The sequence below is a fragment of the Phocoena sinus genome, chromosome 4, assembly GCF_008692025.1.
Source record: "Phocoena sinus isolate mPhoSin1 chromosome 4, mPhoSin1.pri, whole genome shotgun sequence".
Lineage (NCBI taxonomy): Eukaryota > Metazoa > Chordata > Mammalia > Artiodactyla > Phocoenidae > Phocoena > Phocoena sinus.
The window spans coordinates 63,986,829-64,005,182 of record NC_045766.1 but is presented as its reverse complement, the minus strand read 5'-3'; the positions used below and the strand labels follow the sequence as shown (position 1 = coordinate 64,005,182).

The 18,354-nt window shown below is 43.3% G+C and overlaps 1 protein-coding gene across 5 annotated transcripts in view; it reads right to left on the bottom strand.

Annotated features, from left to right (window-relative positions):
- ST6GAL1 (ST6 beta-galactoside alpha-2,6-sialyltransferase 1) overlaps positions 1-18,354 on the bottom strand; it is a 148,815-nt gene that overhangs the window by 114,362 nt on the left and 16,099 nt on the right. For 3 of the 5 annotated variants that reach the window (XM_032631579.1, XM_032631578.1, XM_032631581.1), the window contains exon 2: positions 8,175-8,313. The gene's annotated coding sequence lies outside the window, so the exon portion shown is untranslated. Of the gene's footprint in view, positions 1-8,174; positions 8,314-11,626; positions 11,965-18,354 lie in introns of those variants that run through there. The other 2 variants (XM_032631582.1, XM_032631583.1) reach the window with 2 other exon arrangements.

Below are 18,354 nucleotides of genomic sequence, written 5' to 3'. Positions count from 1 at the left end.
CATGGGGATAGAAATACCCACCTTGTTAGGTCATTGCAGAATTAGAGACCAGATCGCAAGCACAGATCCTGGAACCACCGTGAGATCAATCAACACCCTTCTCTACCCTTCCTTGTGTATATATACTTTAAAGATCCTCAGATAACATCTTCTCAACTGGTTTCACTGACCTAGAAAGCCAAGCCTCTGATGAGGAAGAAGACTTAACTCCAAGTGCACTGGAGGGGCACGTCACGAAGTGCACTGGGGCTGGGGCGGCAGACACAGGGGAGGGGCTGAGGAGGGGGACACAGGGCTGGCACCTGGAGAACACCCACATGTCCCCGTGCCAGGGACACGCAAAGGTTCAGTGAGCAAGTGGCCTCAGGAGCAGTGCCCGTCTCACCAGCCCATGTCCCTACCTCCCCTGGAGCACACACCTTCACCTCGGGCCCCGATAACCATGGCTGTGTGAACTGCCTTCTTAAAATGAAAGTGCGGCACCAGGTGGCCCCTACAGTCCTTTCCACTTCTGTAATTTTACAAACTACACTTCTACACAGTACACTGGCGCTTAACTGATGCCCTGCCTTCTCCCCATCCCCTCTTTCAAGATACTTAAAGGAGGTTGGGAAAAGGAGCCAGAAGGTTCAGAAAGCAGAGGGAGAGGGCACAGGCGGGGGCTCCATTATGCTAATTTAATTAGCACTAATCTGCTGACGGCAGGGCCTTGAAGAAAGAGGCTTTTGTTTAAAATTCACATTTGGCAGGAAGTGCCCCTGCTCCGCTAAATCCGCCCCTCCTCCTCCACCCCCACCCCACCATCAAAGCTTGTGAGTCCAAAGCTCTGATTTCAGCCCTGGCTCTCATAGCCAGCAGGGCCAGGGCTTCCTTTTCACGCTACTCTTGACTTCTTGATTTTTCCAGGAAGGAAATTTGCCCCAGATGTCGGTCAGTAAATGGAGAGTTTTCATCTGCCCTTATGAAAGGGTGTCAGTAATTCACAGATTTCCCAAGAGGCGAGAGCCAAAAAGGGAAGTGCCAGCCAACTTCACTTCATCAATACACAAAAGGCTTACCAATCAATTAAACCCCCTCCCTCCACAGGCAGGGAAATTCACAATATGAAAAACGCTTCATTTTCACTGTCTCATGGGACCTTAACTTATGGAATAATAAGAACAGAAACTCAGTCTTATTCATCTATTCAACTAATGTTTATTGAGCACCTACTGTTCATAGAAGAGAAATCAAGGGATGCACAGGTGAAGGGACTTGCCCCATGCCTCCCAGCATGTCCGGGGTAGAGCAAGCACTGGAACCAGAGGTGTGCTGGTAATCTGAATCTCCAAAACAAAAAAGCCCTGGTTTGCAGCAAAGGCTAATTTCTGTGGTATCAATTTTCCCACTATAGCCAATTTCAGCTCACCAACAATTTATTTTTTAAACATCTTTATTGGAGTATAATTGCTTTATGTTGTTGTGTTAGTTGCTGCCGTATAACAAAGTGAATCAGCTATACGTATACATATATCCCCATATCTACTCCCTTTGGCCACTCCCTCCCACCCTCCCTGTCCCACCCCTCTAGGTGGTCACAAAGCACCCAGCTGATTTCCCTGTGCTGCTTCCCACTAGCTATCTATTTTACATTTGGTAGTGTATATATATCCATGCTAGTGTCTCACTTCGTCCCAGCTTACCCTTCCCCTCCCCGTGGCCTCAAGTCCATTCTCTACATCTGGGTCGTTATGCCTGTCCTGCCCCTAGGTTCTTCAGAACCATTTTTTTTTTTTTTTTTTAGATTCCATATATATATATGTTAGCATACGGTATTTGTTTTTCTGACTTACTTCAATCTGTATGAGACTCTAGGTCCATCCACCTCACTACAAATAACTCAATTTCGTTTCTTTTACAGCTGAGTAATATTCCATCGTATCCATCTTCTTTATCCATTCATCTGTCAATGGACACTTGCTTCCATGTCCTGGCTACTGTAAATAGTGTGAAATGAACACTGAGGTACATGACTCTTTCTGAATTATGGTTTTCTCAGGGTATGTGCCCAGCAGTGGGATTGCTGGGTCGTATGGTAGTTCTATTTTTAGTTTTTTAAGGAACCTCCATACTGTTCTCCATAGTGGCTCTATCAATTTACATTACCACCAACAGTGCAAGAGGGTTCCCTTTTCTCCACACCCTCTCTAGCATTTGTTGTTTGTAGATTTTCTGATGATGCCCATTCTAACTGGTGTGAGGTGATACGTCATTGTAGTTTTGATTTGCATTTCTCTAATGATTAATGACGTTGAGCATTCTTTCATGTGTTTGTTGGCAATCTGTATATCTTCTTTGGAGGAATGTCTATTTAGGTCTTCTGCCCATTTTTGGATTGGGTTGTTTGTTTTTCTGATATTGAGCTGCATGAGCTCCATGTATATTTTGGAGATTAATCCTTTGTCACTTGCTTCGTTCACAAATATTTTCTCTCATTCTGAGGGTTGTTTTTTTGTCTTGTTTATGGTTTCCTTTGCTGTGCAAAAGCTTTTAAGTTTCATTAGGTCCCATTTGTTTATTTTTGTTTTCATTTCCATTTCTCTAGGAGGTGGGTCAAAAAGGATCTTGCTGTGATTTATATCATAGAGTGTTCTGCCTATGTTTTCCACTAAGAGTTTTATAGTGTCTGGCCTTACATTTAGGTCTTTAATCCATTTTGAGTTTATTTTTTATACGGTGTTAGGGAGTGTTCTAATCTTATTCTTTTACATGTAGCTGTCCAGTTTTCCCAGCACCACTTACTGAAGAGGCTGTCTTTTCTCCATTGCATATTCTTGCCTCCTTTATCAAAGACAACGTGACCATATGTGCATGGGTTTATCTGTGGGCTTTCTATCCTGTTCCATTGATCTATATTTCTATTTTTGTGCCAGTACCATACTGCCTTGATTACGGTACCTTTGTAGTATAGTCTGAAGTCAGGGAGCCAGATTCCTCCAGCTCCATTTTTCTTTCTCAAGAATGCTTTGGCTATTCGGGGTCTTTTGTGTTTCCATACAAATTATGAAATGTTTTGTTCAAGTTCTGTGAAAAATGCCATTGGTAATTTGATAGGGATTGCACTGAATGTGTAGATTGCTTTGGGTAGTAGAGTCATTTTTCACAATGTTGATTCTTCCAATTCAAGAAAATGGTATATCTCTCCTTTTGTTTGTATTGTCGTTAATTTCTTTCATCAGTGTCTTATAGTTTTCTGCATACAGGTCTTTTGTCTCCTTAGGTAGGTTTATTCCTAGATATTTTATTCTTTCTGTTACAATGGTAAATGGAAGTGTTTCCTAATTTCTCTTTCAGATTTTTCATCATTAGAATATAGGAATGCAAGAGATTTCTGTGCATTAATTTTGTATCCTGCTACTTTGCCAAATTCATTGATTGGCTCTAGTAATTTTCTGGTAGCATCTTTAGGATTCTCCATGTGAAGTATCATGTCATCTGTAAATAATGACAGTTTGACTTCCTCTTTTACGATTTGAATTTCTTTTATTGCTTTTTCTTCTCTGATTGCTGTGGCTAAAACTACCAAAACTATGTTGAATAATAACAGTGAGAGTGGGCAACCTTGTCTTGTTCCTGATCTTAGAGGAAATGGTTTCAGTTTTTCACCATTGAGAACGATGTTGGCTGTGGGTCTGTCATATATGGCCTTTATTATGTTGAGGGAGGTTCCCTCTATGCCTATCTTCTGGAGAGTTTTCATCATAAATGGGTGTTGAAATTTTTCAAAAGCTTTTTCTGCATCTATTGAGATGATCATATGGTTTTTACCCTTCAGTTTGTTAGTATGGTGTATCACATTGATTGATTTGTGTATATTGAAGAATCCTTGCATTCCTGGGATAAATCCCACTTGACCATGGTGTATGATCCTTTTAGTGTGCTGTTGGATTCTGTTTGCTAGTATTCTGTTGAGGATTTTTGCACCCATGTTCACCAGTGATATTGTCCTGTAGTTTTCTTTTTTGTGATGTCTTTGTCTGGTTTTGGTATCAGGGTGATGGTGGCCTTGCACAATGAGTTTGGGAGTGTTCCTCCCTCTGCTATATTTTGGAAGAGTTTGAGAAGGATAGGTGTTAGCTCGTCTCTAAATGTTTGATAGAATTCACCTGTGAAGCCATCTGTCCTGGGCTTTTGTTTGCTGGAAGATCTTTAATCACAGTTTCAATTTCAGTGCTTGTGATTGGTGTGTTTATATTTTCTATTTCTTCCTGGTTCAGTCTCAGGAGGTTGTGCTTTTACAAGAATTTGTCCATTTCTTCCAGGTTGTCCATTTTATTGGCATAGAGCTGCTTGTAGTAAACTCTCATGATACTGTGTATTTCTGCAGTGTCAGTTGTTACCTCTCCTTTTTCATTTCTAATTCTATTGATCTGAGTCTCCTCCCTTTTTTTCTTGATGAGACTGGCTAATGGTTTATCAATTTTGTTTATCTTCTCAAAGAACCAGCTTTTAGTTTTATTGATATTAGGTATTGTTTCCTTCATTTCTTTTTCATTTATTTCTGATCTGATCTTTATGATTTCTTTCCTTCTGCTAACTTCGGGGTTTTTTTTGTTCTTCTTGTCTAATTGCTTTAGGTGTAAGGTTAGGTTGTTTTTTTGAGATGTTTCTTGTTTCTTGAGGTAGGATTGTATTGCTGTAAACTTCCCTCTTAGAACTGCTTTTGCTGCACCCCATAGGTTTTGGGTCGTCGTGTTTTCATTGTCATTTGTTTCTAGGTATTTTTTGATTTCCTCTTTGATTTCTTTAATGATCTCTTGGTTATTTAGTAGCATATTGTTTAGCCTACGTGTGTTTGTATCTTTTACATTTTTTTTCCTATAATTGATATCTAGTCTCATACCGTTATGGTCAGAAAAGATACTTGATACAATTTCAATTTTCTTAAATTTACCAAGGCTTGATGTGAGACCCAAGGTATGATCTATCCTGGAGAATAGAGCACTTGAGAAGAAAGTGTATTCTGTTGTTTTTGGATGGAATGTCCTAAAAATATCAATTAAGTCCATCTTCTTTAATGTGTCATTTAAAGCTTGTTTCCTTACTTATCTCCATTTTGGATGATCTGTCCATTGGTGAAAGTGGGGTTTTAATGTCCCCTACGATTATTGTGTTACTGTCGATTTCCCCTTTTATGGCTGTTAGCATTTGCCTTATGTATTGAGGTGCTCCTATGTTGGGTGCATAAATATTTACAATTGTTATATCTCCTTCTTGGATCGATCCCTTGATCATTATGTAGTGTCCTTCTTTGTCTCTTGTAATAGTCTTTGTTTTAAAGTCTATTTTGGCTGATAAGAGAATTGCTACTCCAGCTTTCTTTTGATTTCCATTTGCATGGAATATCTTTTTCCATCCCCTCACTTTCAGTCTGTATGTTTCCCTAGGTCTGAAGTGGGTCTCTTGTAGACAGCATATATATGGGTCTTGTTTTTGTATCCGTTCAGCCAGTCTATGTCTTTTGGTTGGAGCATTTAATCCATTTACATTTAAGGTAATTGTCGATATGTATGTTACTATTACCATTTTCTTAACTGTTTTGGGTTTGTTCTTGTAGGTCTTTTCCTTCTCTTGTGTTTCCTGCCTAAAGAAGTTCCTTTAGCATTTGTTGTAAAGCTGGCTTGGTGGTGCTGAATTCTCTTAGCTCTTGCTTGTCTGTAAAGATTTTAATTTCTCTGTCAAATCTGAATGAGATCCTTGCTGGGTAGAGTAATCTTGGTTGTAGGTTTCTCCCTTTCATCACTTTAAATATGTCCTGCCACTCCCTTCTGGCCTGCAGAGTTTCTGATGAAAGATCACCTGTTAACCTTATAGGGATTCCCTTGTATGTTATTTGTTGCTTTTCCCTTGCTGCTTTTAATATTTTTCTCTTTGTAGTTAATTTTTGATAGTTTGATTAATGTGTCTTTGTGTGTTTCTCCTTGGATTTATCCTGTATGAGACTCTCTGTGCATCCTGAATTTGATTGACTATTTCCTTTCCCACGTTAGGGAAGTTTTCAACTATACTCTCTTCAAATATTTTCTCAGACCCTTTCTTTTTCTCTGCTTCTTCTGGGACCCCTATAATTAGAATGTTTTTTCTTTATTCTGCTCTGAAGTAGTTATTTCCACTATTTTATCTTCCAGGTCACTTATCCGTTCTTCTGCCTCAGTTATTCTGCTATTGATCCCATCCCGAGAATTTTAAATTTCATTTATTGTGTTGTTCATCATTGTTTGTTTGCTCTTTAGTTCTTCTAGGTCCTTGTTAAACATTTCCTGTATTTTCTCCAGTCTATTTCCAAGATTTTGGATTTACTCTCCAAAATACTGTCATTACTCTGAATTCTTTTTCAGGTAGACTGCCTATTTCCTCTTTACTTGTTTGGTTTGGTGGGTTTTTACCTTGCTCCTTCACCTGCTGTGTATTTCTCTGTCTTCTCATTTTGTTTAACTTACTGTGATTGGGGTCTCCTTTCCACAGGTTGCAGGTTTGTAGTTCCCATTGGTTTTGGTGTCTGCCTCCAGTGGGTGAGGTTGGTTCAGTGGGTTGTATAGGCTTCCTGGTGGAGGGGACTGGTGCCTGTGTTCTGGTGTATGGAGCTGGATCTTGTCTTTCTGGGGGGCAGGGCTGTGTCCAGTGGTGTGTTTTGGGGTGTCTGCGAACTTAGTATGATTTTGGGAAGCCTCTCTGTTAATGAGTGGGGTTGTGTCCCTGTCTTCCTAGTTGATTGGCATATGTCCAGCACTGGGGCTTACTGGCCATCAGGTGGAGCTGGGTCTTAGCACTGAGATGGAGATCTCTGGGAGAGCTCTTGCTGATTGATATTATGTGGTGCCGGGATGTCTCTGGTGTTCCAATGTCCTGAACTCGGTTCTCCCACATCAGAGGCTCGGGCCTGACACCAGGCTGGACTACCACGACCCTGTCAGCCACACGGCTCTTTTGGGAAGTCTGAGGTCTTCTGCCAGCGTTCAGTAGGTGTTCTGTAGGAGTTGTTCCATATGTTGATGTAGTTTTGATGTATCTGTGGGGAGGAAGGTGATCTCCACATCTTACTCCTCTGCCATCTCTCTCTGGGCTTCTATATTGCCTCAGGGATGTGGCTCTGGAGGGTGTGGGTCACTTCTTCCATGAGTCCGCTGTGGAGAAGCTTGAGGGCACCCAGCATCTCTTGAAGATGCAAAACCAGCACAGTGGCTGTGCCCTCTTCCAGGACATGCAAAAGCTGTCCCAAGATGAACTGGGCAAAACCCTGGATGTTAAGGAGTCTGCCATGGCCATGGAAAAGAACCTGAGCCAGGCCCTTGAAGACCTGCATGCCCTGTATCCTCTATTTTATTTATTTATTTTTGGCTGTGTTGGGTCTTCGCTGTTGTGTGCAGGGTCTCTCTAGTTGCTGCAAGCTGAGGCTACTCCTCGTTGCAGCGCGCGTGCTTCTCATTGCAGTGGCTTCTCTTGCTGCGAAACACGGACTCTAGGCACACAGGCTTCAGTAGTTGTGGCATGAGGGCTCAGTAGTTGTGGCTCGCGGGCTCTAGAGCGTAGGTTCAGTAGTTGTGACACATGGGCTTAGTTGCTCCGTGGCATGTGGGATCTTCCCGGACCAGGGATCAAACCCATGTCCCCTGCATTGGCAGTGGACTCTTAACCACTGTGCCACCAGGGGTGTCCCCTAAAGTCATTTTTTAGTGAGCTTAATGAAATGTTTTCCAACAACCTCCCCATGTAATTTCTGTCACTCTATCTTCCTTGGATAGGAGAGAGAGAAAGAGAGAGAGAGTGTGTGTGTGTTTCCTGAAAGTTTGACTTCCCTTGCAGAACAGAGCAGCTGCACCAACATTAAGCATTCCCCTGAATCTGGTGCAGTCTTACCTGGAGGATAAATTCATTCCCTTTGGAGTTCAAATTTCACCAGCAATTGAAAAAATACAACATCCTGTTAAGATTCCAAAAGACCTAGTCTGAAAAATCAAAACCTCTTTAGCCACCAAATGACCTTGCCTCCGATTGGGCTGAGATGGAAGCCGATGGTTTGAACCAGAAACGACTGCCCCTTCTTTCCTGAGCCTGAGAAGAGGAGGTTTTCACCACCCCACAACAGGAGGCATTCTGCCCTCTCTGTCCCCAAGCTGGGATTCGAGTGCTCTTACCTCAGTGCTGGGACAGAGGCCTTGCCCCAGGGCTTGGGCAGGTTCAAGTGGACCAGTTCATTTCAGCTGCGGTCCAGGACTTCACTGCTTCTCTCTAAGCTGCTCTTTGCAGATCTCTACACAGTTCACTCTACTCTGCCTGCAGGAAGTTGAAAAAAAAAACAAAGCCAAGTTGGCAGCTAAGCATCAGAGGCACATATGTTAATACACGCAGCAGGGTAAACACCCTCGCTCCTCCCACCCCTGGTCACTCCGGCCACTTCAGAACCCCTTCCAGAACTACAGCCTCCTTCCCAGGGCTCAACCTGGCCATCTGTTCACCCAGACCTACCCCTTCTGGAGCTGAGCAATTTCAGAGTGAGCTGCAGATGAAGCAAAGCAAACTCCACTACAATCACTTAATCCTTGTGCTACTTGCTATTATTGGTAAGAAAAGCAAGGGTAAGAAAGCAACAGTTCTGGCCCTGAGTCTTGTGTTTATCTAAGGCTTGTGGACAACTGATGTCCATTAACAAATGCATCCAACTTGGTCTCCCTTTGACCTGTAGTATTTTGTTTATAATGTTACAAATGTGAATTCAATTCCGAATTTATTGGAGGAAGATTTTTAACTGAACCTAAATTTTCAACCTGTGTATTATTGGGGCTGGCTGGCTGGATAGCGTTTGTTTTAAAAGCAACTGTTGTTTTTCTTAGTGCCAAAGAAATGAATGTTTAATCTAAAAATTTTAGAAAATATAATTGTCAAAAGAAGGAAAAAGTCACCCACTCTTCTCCACCCCAGATGACTACAGATAACACACCATTCCTGGTCTTTGTTTTTTTTGTTTTTTAACATTTATTTACTTATTTGCCTGTGCTGGGCCTTAGTTGCAGCATGCAGGGATCTTCACTGCACATGCGGGGATCTAGTTCCCTGACCAGGGATCAAACCCTGGCCCCCTGCATTGGGAGCACGGGGTCTCAGCCACTGGACCACCAGGGAAGTCCCCCCTTCCTGGTTTTATTTTGTTATCCAGATTTTTTACAAGGATCCAATAAAGCTAGGCGTGATTTAGTAGTCTGCTGCAGCATTTGATTAGCTGTAGTATGTGCCCCTGGGCTCAAAGGCTGGACAATTAAGTCATCTTCAACTTTTTTTGCATATTACAAATAGTATGTAAAACTAAATCTTTGGGGGAAATCCATGGTTATTTCCTTAAGAATCGGTCTTAGAAATCAAATTGCAGGGTCAAAGAGTTTCCAAATTTCTCAGGCTTTTGAACAGTCTTGGCAGGCTATCTCCAGGACTACTATACCATATAAACTCCCAGCAGTGGAAAACTCTGCCCATTCCTCTAATGCTCCTCTCCTCCAGTCCCTCCCTCACACACATTCTTGCTCACCGTGTGTAACGTTTCTAGTGGAAATGAGTTAGAGTTCTGGGAGTCTGAGTTTTCATACTTCATGCTCACACTCAGCTCAGCCCAAGGTTAAGACAAGATCTATGATGAGAAAATGAGCTCCCCTAATCAAGTTTTGGTGGGGGGGGGGGGGTTGTGCATAAGTAAGAATTGGTAAAGAGGGAAAAAGTGAGACATCCACTAAGGAAGAGAGAAGGAGTGGTAATACGCAAGGATGGTGTCCAGGAGAAAGAGACCCTGAGATGCTAAGAGAAACAAGAGCCATTCCGTGAGACCACAGATGCTTACGGGAACTGACATCAGATGAAACTAAAGGTGAAGTGAGCCATTTGAAGGGTTGCAAATGTTAAGATTTCACAAAGATTCAGGGCAGAATAGAGCAAACAACAAAGGCATCAGGTCAGATGGAAAAATAAAAAGTCACTTGTGGCATCTGGGCACTTTGCTGCCGTCTATAATTAATGCCAGCAAAACACCAGGAGCCAGAGTCACTGTGGGGAAAGTGGGCCAGGCCAGGGAGAGGTCTCTACCTGCAAACAGAGCTGAGCTGGTGGCCACCTGGGAGGCTGCCAGTAAAGAGCCTTCCCCAGAGAAGAGGAGCAAAGTGCCCCCGGGATGGGGGGACTACGGGGCTGGTGACCCACCTACCTCATTAACACAAAGCAGGTCCCCACTCTCCATCTCTCTCTAGCCAGCCTCTGCCTTTTGCTCTAGGCCAAACCTTCAGTGAGAAATGGATAATTCACCAAGTAATTTGTCTAAACAGACTGAATGGATTTCTGTGGCCCTGTGACCCAGGCAAAGACCCTGGGGACCCAAATCTCATGTTCCTTCCCAGCTGCTCCCCCCACCACCACTCCACCCCGTGTACCGTGCACTCCAGCCACACAGAAATCTGCAGACTAATGAAGAAATGCAGGGTCCCATTAGTGTTTTTTAAATCCTTTGGAAGATGGCTTGTAGACCTCCAATATTACTCAAATAGGCAAGTCATTCTACCTGCCTACCCTGCTGCTACCCCACCCACTCACACACTTGGGCTTCTGCTTATGGACAAAGGGTGGAATTCTGACCTAAAAGCAACTCAGTGTACAATGGAGAAAAGACAGTCTCTTCAGTAAGTGGTGTTGGGAAAGCTGGACAGACACACATAAATCAATGAAATTAGAACACTCCCTCACACCATACACAAAAATAAACTCAGAATGGCTTAAAGACTTAAATATAAGACATGACACCATAAAACTCCTAGAAGAGAACATAGGCAAAACATTCTCTGACATAAATGATAGCAATGTTTTCTTAGGTCAGTCTCCCAAGGCAATAGAAATAAAAGCAAAAATAAACAAATGGGACCTAATCAAACTTATAAGCTTTTGCACAGCAAAGGCAACCATAAACAAAAGGAAAAGACAACCTATGGACTGGGCGAAAATATTTGCAAACGATGTGACCAACAAAGACTTAATTTCCAAAATACATAAACAGCTCATACAACTCAATAACAACAAGAAGAACAGAAAATAAAACCCAATCAAAAAATGGGCAGAATGGGCTTCCCTGGTGGCGCAGTGGTTGAGAGTCCACCTGCCGATGCAGGGCACACGGGTTCGTGCCCCGGTCCGGGAAGATCCCACATGCCGTGGAGCGGCTGGGCCCATGAGCCATGGCCACTGAGCCTGCGCGTCCGGAGCCTGTGCTCCGCAACGGGAGAGGCCACAACAGTGAGAGGCCCGCATAACGCAAAAAAAAAAAAAAATGAGGAAAGGTGAGGGTGAGGGAGGGAGGGATAAATTAGGAGTTTGGGATTAGCAGATACAAACTACTATATATAAAATAGATAAATAACAAGGTCCTACTGTATAGCATAGGGAACTATATTCAATATCCTCTAAGAAACCATAATGGAAAAGAATATGAAAAAGGATATATATATATATATATACACACACATATAGATGAATCACTGTGCTATACACCAGAACTAATACAACATCGTAAATCAACTATACATCAATATAAATAAACAAACAAATGAAAGCAACTCACCCATAAATAAGGGAACTGGTGGTAGACCCAGTTCCCTTAAAGGAAAGGTAGTGGGCACAATATGAGAAGCAAATGCCATGCACAAGATCAGGTGATGGGGGTTGCGAGGCCCTGCAGAAGGAAAGGAAGCTGGTCTTACAAAGAGAACAGGGCAGAGGCCTGCGGAGAGGCAAACAGGAAACCGTGCAGTCCAGAGAAGGCAGACGGTTAGGAACTTTCCAGTGGCTTTGAGGCTCATCTGTACTTCCTATTTTTGTTCCCGTAAGTATTCCCTGAATCCCTTCAATAGACCTCTGAAGAGCTTGGTTTAGACCGGCGCAAGGGTCCCAGCTGCCTCTGACTCACTAAAAGCCGTATGGGGCTGTGAGACCAGAGGGACTCTCCCATGATCCAGTGCGTGGCTTTGCGATAGGGCGTTAGTCATCTATTGTGGCTGCTCAAAAGCCTTTTTTTTTTAACTTTCTTCCAAACATTGTGGCTGGGCTTTTGATAGATGAGGTAACGGGAAAGGACAGCTCTGGATTGCAAGTGTATCTTGTACGTTGCAGAAACATGAGAAATAAACAATAGCAGAGCTGTAGAAACTTCAGGTTTTTCTATTGTATTATAAGAATTTTCTATTAAGTGGCTTATACCAACACTTCCTATCACCCTACGAGTGCTACACATTCGATCCCAGGGTCTTCTTGCATCCCCCTTGTCTCTGAGCCTATGGACTCATGTGCTTCCTTGTAGTTTTAATACAGCACCCATTTAATGCAGGACACCACTTCTGCTCCCTGACCTCCCTCCTACCCTGCAAGGGTCACTGGCTTGACATCAAGATGTAGTTTCACTACTCTCCCTCAGCCGAAGTTTCACCCACCTCCTTCCTCATACTCAGGGTCTGTTCTCTGCTTGATCTCCCCCTGCCATCACTCCTGCCCACAAGGTCTTCACACCTTATAGTCCCTGGCAGCTTCTCAGCTAATCCCCTTCCTCCTCTGTGCTCAGTCAGACCCAGAAGCACCCAAACATGACTCTAAGGAAGAGAGCAGACACATGAGAGGCTGCCTTGTCCTCATGAACTCCCTCATGCCCCCAGCAAGCATTTCCTTCAGAGGTGCACTGTGTGAGGCCCTCACCCCAGACCAGAGCCAGGATTTAGAGACCCCACCCAGATCCAAAGAAGTTCATAAAATGAGCCAAGAACACACACTAAGAACTTCACACCCTAGCATCCCCACTGGTAAGTATCCTCCTGGCAAGACCATTACTAAAGGACTCAGTTTTGAGTGAGAGAATGGGTTAACTTGTCACAGAGTTAGGGCCCTGGCCCCAGGTCCCTGGCTTAAATGGGCAATCACCACAAGCACACAGGAGCCTTGGGGTAAAAGATAACTGTTAACCCTGGATCCATTAATCCACATTATCTGAGATGTGAGCAATTGTTCTGATTGTGTTTGGACTTGGAAGCTAAGTGAGCTAAGAGCTTTTATCAATCCTTGGGCCTAAAACATTCCAGGATCTGGGTCACTACAAGTCTGCTGAGCCCTGCAGTCCAATCAGAAGGCAGTACACCCAAGATGCTGTAAGAACTTCTGTTAAAATCAGGAGAATTCATGGATTATTTCCGTGGGTTAGGGGAGAGCTAGGCCAAGCTCTTTCAATAAAAGAGCTGAAATTAAATTTGAGTTGAGCACTGAATACACAGGTTCTGACAAAAAGAGAAATGGCGTAGGAAGTTATTTTCAAAGAACCAGAAAGGGGAAGTTCTTCTGCCACTGCCATATGCAAAGTATCCAAAGGAGGGTGCCTCTAGCTCAGAACTTTGACTGTGTTGTCACTATATTGTCTGTAGCGAACAGTCACTCCATTTTGACTGTGCTTATTTCTGGTGCCAGTGTGGATATGTGGGGCGACGCTAAGCCCTCTGCATACATGATTTCAGGCCCTGTCCCACCCCTCCACCCCGCTAATTTCTGCTGCTCAAATGCAACAACTTTCAACTCTTTTATCTATTTCTGGGGTTACATCAGAGCATCTAAATAGCATGCTTATATGGCTCTGTTTTTTCAATGTTAGATATTATCTACTGACTTCCTATTACAGAAAATGAGGATTTAGTTCTCTTTTACCACACCCCACATAACTCTTCTCCGTCCCACATTCTCCTAATAGCTTTAGACTGTTTTTTTATTAAGTCAGCGTCAGAAGTTACATTATTATGACCAGATAAATTGTTGTTCACACCTGAACCATGGAGCCATGTGGTGTGTTTTGATTAATTCCTTTTGTGTACATTCCGTGTAAATCCTACTATTCAGATGTTGAACTTCTTAGAATGATCCTTTCTTATTTTTCACTTCATAGCCTTTTTTTGTTTGACTTCCTACAAGATTTCTTCAACTTCATATTCCAAACCCTCTCCCGATTCATTTATTTCTGCTAACATACTTTTAATTTCCAAGAGTTCTCTCTTATTCTCTGAATACTCCTTTTATTTCAGTCTTTATTTTATTAATGGAATATCTTCACTTGTCTCTATGATACTTTTATGTTGCTGTTGTTGTTGTTATTTGTCTCTTTTGGTTTCTTTCATGTTTCAAACTTTCTCAGATATCGGTTGATCTCTACCTTAAATTTAAAAGTGAGACACTGGGAACTCCCCGACGGTCCGGTGGTTAGGACTCCACACTTTCACTGGGAAGGGCGCAGGTTCGACCCCTAGTCAGGGAACTAAGATCCCACAAGCCACACGGCCAAAAAAAAAAAAAAGAGAGAGAGAGAGAGAGAAGGAAAAAAAAGAAGCGATACACTAAAAAGTTGACCAGAAGCTCTGTGTGCTTGGGCAGGGCTGCTGGACCGGTGGGCCTTAACAGAGGGGGATTGAAAATAATCTCTCCATTTCATTTGAAGAACTGCAAATATCAACATCTATAGGCCTTTCCTCTTAGGCTGTTAAATTTAATCATAGACTAATCTCATGACTAGGGAAATCTCATAACCCGAGCTTGCCAGCACAGTTGGAAACAACAAAAAAAGGAAGGTTGGGGAAGGGGTGGTCTCATTGTTCAGTAGGTAGACTTTTATGCATGCCCTCTGTTTTAGAATGGCATCTCATGCACGCCCTCCTCAGCTTGGCCTGCTGTGCTTGATCTTAATCAGATCGTAAAATTGAGTCTGTTCCTGGAAAGGTCCTTAAAATAAATTGTAGTTACCAGGAAAAAATTTTTTTAATTTTTTTTTTAGGCATACTTTCAAATGCCAGACATTTAGGAAAGCATTAACACAGGTTCACAACCACATATCAGGAATCTTTGGGGCCTGATAAGTGTCAGAACTCACAATTCTTCCTCTTTTAGAAAAGCAATATGTTGCCTAAAGACCTGCAGCAGCAGCAGGGCAACTCTCCATAATTACATGGATTAATATTTCTGCAACAAAACAATACATATTTTAACCAAGTACGTTAAACAAGGATTTATAAAGAGCCTCACATTAGTCCAGATCAGGTTTTGCCACCAAATGGGTTAAGAATAAAATGTAGTTTTTCACAGATTTGGGGATTTGGGGATTGCAAATAAGGGATTGCGTATGCAATTCCTATACACCTCCAGGCACATTTGTGGCATTTTCACAAGGATTTTGTCACTCTGTGGGGCTGCCTGCTTGCAATGAGATGTGGAAAAAATGAGGTAAGTTGAGCTGTGCGTGCTGGGGAAAGGCCAGGCTTAACAGGGAGACAGTCTGATGACACAGTCACTTGGAAGGTTTGAGTCTCTATGCTAGCAAGCTGTGTTACCTTGAAAAAGTTACTTAACTTTTCTGAGCTACAATTTCCTCACCTGTAAATCGTGGGTTATTCCAACTAATTTTGAAGTGCCGTTGTGTGGATTTAGTTGAATTTAGTCAACAATTAGGTATTGTGCCTACTATTCCTAAGGAATTGCTCTGGGCCCTAGGAGAACAATCACGAACAAAAGAGATGAAGTCCCTGCCCTCACAAAAACAACTTCCTAGTGAGAAGAGACAGAATAAATAAGTCAGATGACCATCTGTGCCATAGAAGAAACACAAAGCAGGATAAAAGGGAAAGAGAGAGCCAGGTGTGATGGGGGAAGAAACAGGCACCAGATTACTATCTTATGTAAGGTGATCAGAATGACCTTTCTAATAAGGTGACACTGAAATAGAACCTAAAGGAAGAGATGGAGAAAACAATGGGAATATATGAAGGAAGGGTGTTCCAGGTGGAGGGAACAGGCTCTGTGGTAAAAATGTGCTTTATGTTTAAGGAGTAAGGTCAGTAAAGTGAAGCAGAATTAAGAGGTGGAAAAGAGCAGGAAATTTAGCCTGGGAGGACCTGCGGGCTGGCTCATGCAGAACCGTGGAAGCCCTTCTAGGAACTTTGGCTTTGCAAAGTACAATAGGAAGCCTTTGTTGGTTTTAAGTGGAAAAATGACACACTACCACTGGCGGCCCAGGTATGAAACTATTCTAAAAATTAGAAGTAGAGATTGATCTGTCTTGGACCAGTGTGAATTTGGTGGATCAAATAAGCAGTCAGTTTCTTGGTGTATTTTGCAAGTATGGCTGGCGTGGTTTGCTGACAGATTGGGTGCAGCATGAGAGAATCGGAGTCAAGGGTGCCTCCATAGTTTTAAGCCCAAGCAAATGGAAAGATGGAGCTGTCATTTACTGAAGTGGGGAAGGCTGTTTGAGAGAGAATGGCAGCATTTCAGCCATGGACTTGTCATCATTGAGATGTCTGTTAGACATGTAAGGAGGCTTGTTGATTAGATGGTTAAAATGAGTGTGGTGTTCCGGGAAAAGGTCTGGGATGGAGCTACACATTGAGAGTTGTCAGCATTCAGATGGTAGGAGATCTCCAGGGAGTGAGGGGACAGAGAAGAGGCCAAGTCCAAGGGCTGCTCCCTGGAGCGCTCCAAAGTGAACAAGCAAAGATGAGCCAACACAAGAAACTGAGAAGGAGAAGCCAGTGACAGAAGAGGAGAACCAAAGAGGGTGATGTTCCAGAACCGGAAGAAGAAACTTTTTCAAGGTGGACAGAGTGATCAACTATATAAAATGCTACTGACAAATCAAGATAAGGACTGAGACTTAACCATTGGATTTGGCAATACCAAGGTCACTGGTAAACCTGACGGGTGTAGTTTTTATGGAGTGATGGAGGCAAAAAACACTGGTTAGACTGAGTTTGAATGAAAATGAGAAAAGAGGAACTGCAGGGATCAAGTGCAGATGACTCTTTCAAGGAGGAGAGGGATGAAGCAGTAGCTGGAGGGGTAGATGCGGTCAAGAGAAGATGTGTCTGTGCATATGTGTGGGGTCAGTGGGAGAAACAGCTGCCACAGATAGACAGATGGTGTCGGGGGGCAGATAGGAGTGGTCCATAAAGAGAGGAACATTGGAAGGAGAAGGTAGAACTGCGGAGTCAAGTCCTTAACTAAGGAAGGGAACAAGATGCAATACACAAGTGGAGGGGTTAGTCTTAAAAAGGAGCATCGGGCTTCCGTGGTGGTGCAGTGGTTGCGGGTCCACCGGCCGATGCAGGGGACGCGGGTTCGTGCCCCGGTCCGGGAGGATCCCACATGCCGCGGGGCGGCTGGGCCAGTGAGCCATGGCCGCTGAGCCTGCACGTCTGGAGCCTGTGCTCCACAGCGGGAGAGGCCACAGCGGTGGGGGACCCCGCATACCGCAAAAAAAAAAAAAAATGTAGCAACAGGCAGGAAGTAGAGTAAATGGGCATAGATTTGATGGTGGAAAGGTATGAAAGCACTCCTTTGCCATTATTTTCTCAAGTAAGTGGGAAATAAGTTTCTCGACTGAGAATAGAGATGGGAGAGGAGGTGTTAAAAATTTAAAGAGAGAGAAAAAAGTGTGAAATAGTCATGGAGATTGGAGAGGATGGCAGTGGTTCTCAACCAAGGCTGCCCACTGGAATAAATGACGGCTTTAAAAAAAGATACTCATACCCAGATCCACCCCACAAGAATTTAGATTTCATTAGTTTGGGGTGGAATTCAGGCAGCAGTACTTTTTATAATCTTCCCCAGTTAATGATAATGGAAGCCAGAGTTGAGAACCCCTGGACCAAAGGAACAGAGTAAGATGACCTGACAACACCAAAGCCCACTTAAGGGTCATGAATTAGAGTGAGACCAGTCAGGATGGTGGTATGAGCTCAGGAAATGAAAGCTGCTATGTTTATTATATCACCAGCTAAGTGATATAAACCATCCTTGTAGAAAATATAATTTTGCTTTTATCTCATCCAAATGATTCGCCCAATTAGTGTACATCATAGGGTTTTGAAGTCATTTGCAAATAACTAAAACCACAAATGTATATCCTTGAATCTCGAGGAGGTCCCCCCTGGTTCTTTTTATGCAACACTGAGCACTGCACATGGGGTCGCTGGGCTTCCCAACAACTGCAGAAATCCCAGGTCACCCCTCCCACCCACCCTGCCAGTGTCCCAGTGTTAATAAAACAGTTCTGTGCCAGCGTTTCATGAAGCCCCTCCAGTCCACACCACCTGGAGCCTCTATTTTAGTAGGTTCCATGTTTGCAATTCCTGTCTGGTAATCATCTCTGCTCCCTCCAGGGAGGTCTACCCTTGATCCTAGCCCTGAGCCTGGAGAGATCTCTGTGATGATAAGTGCCCCAGTCCAGCCAGGCTGGGTCCCTGTCCATGTTCACCCCACCACTGGAAAAATAGACTG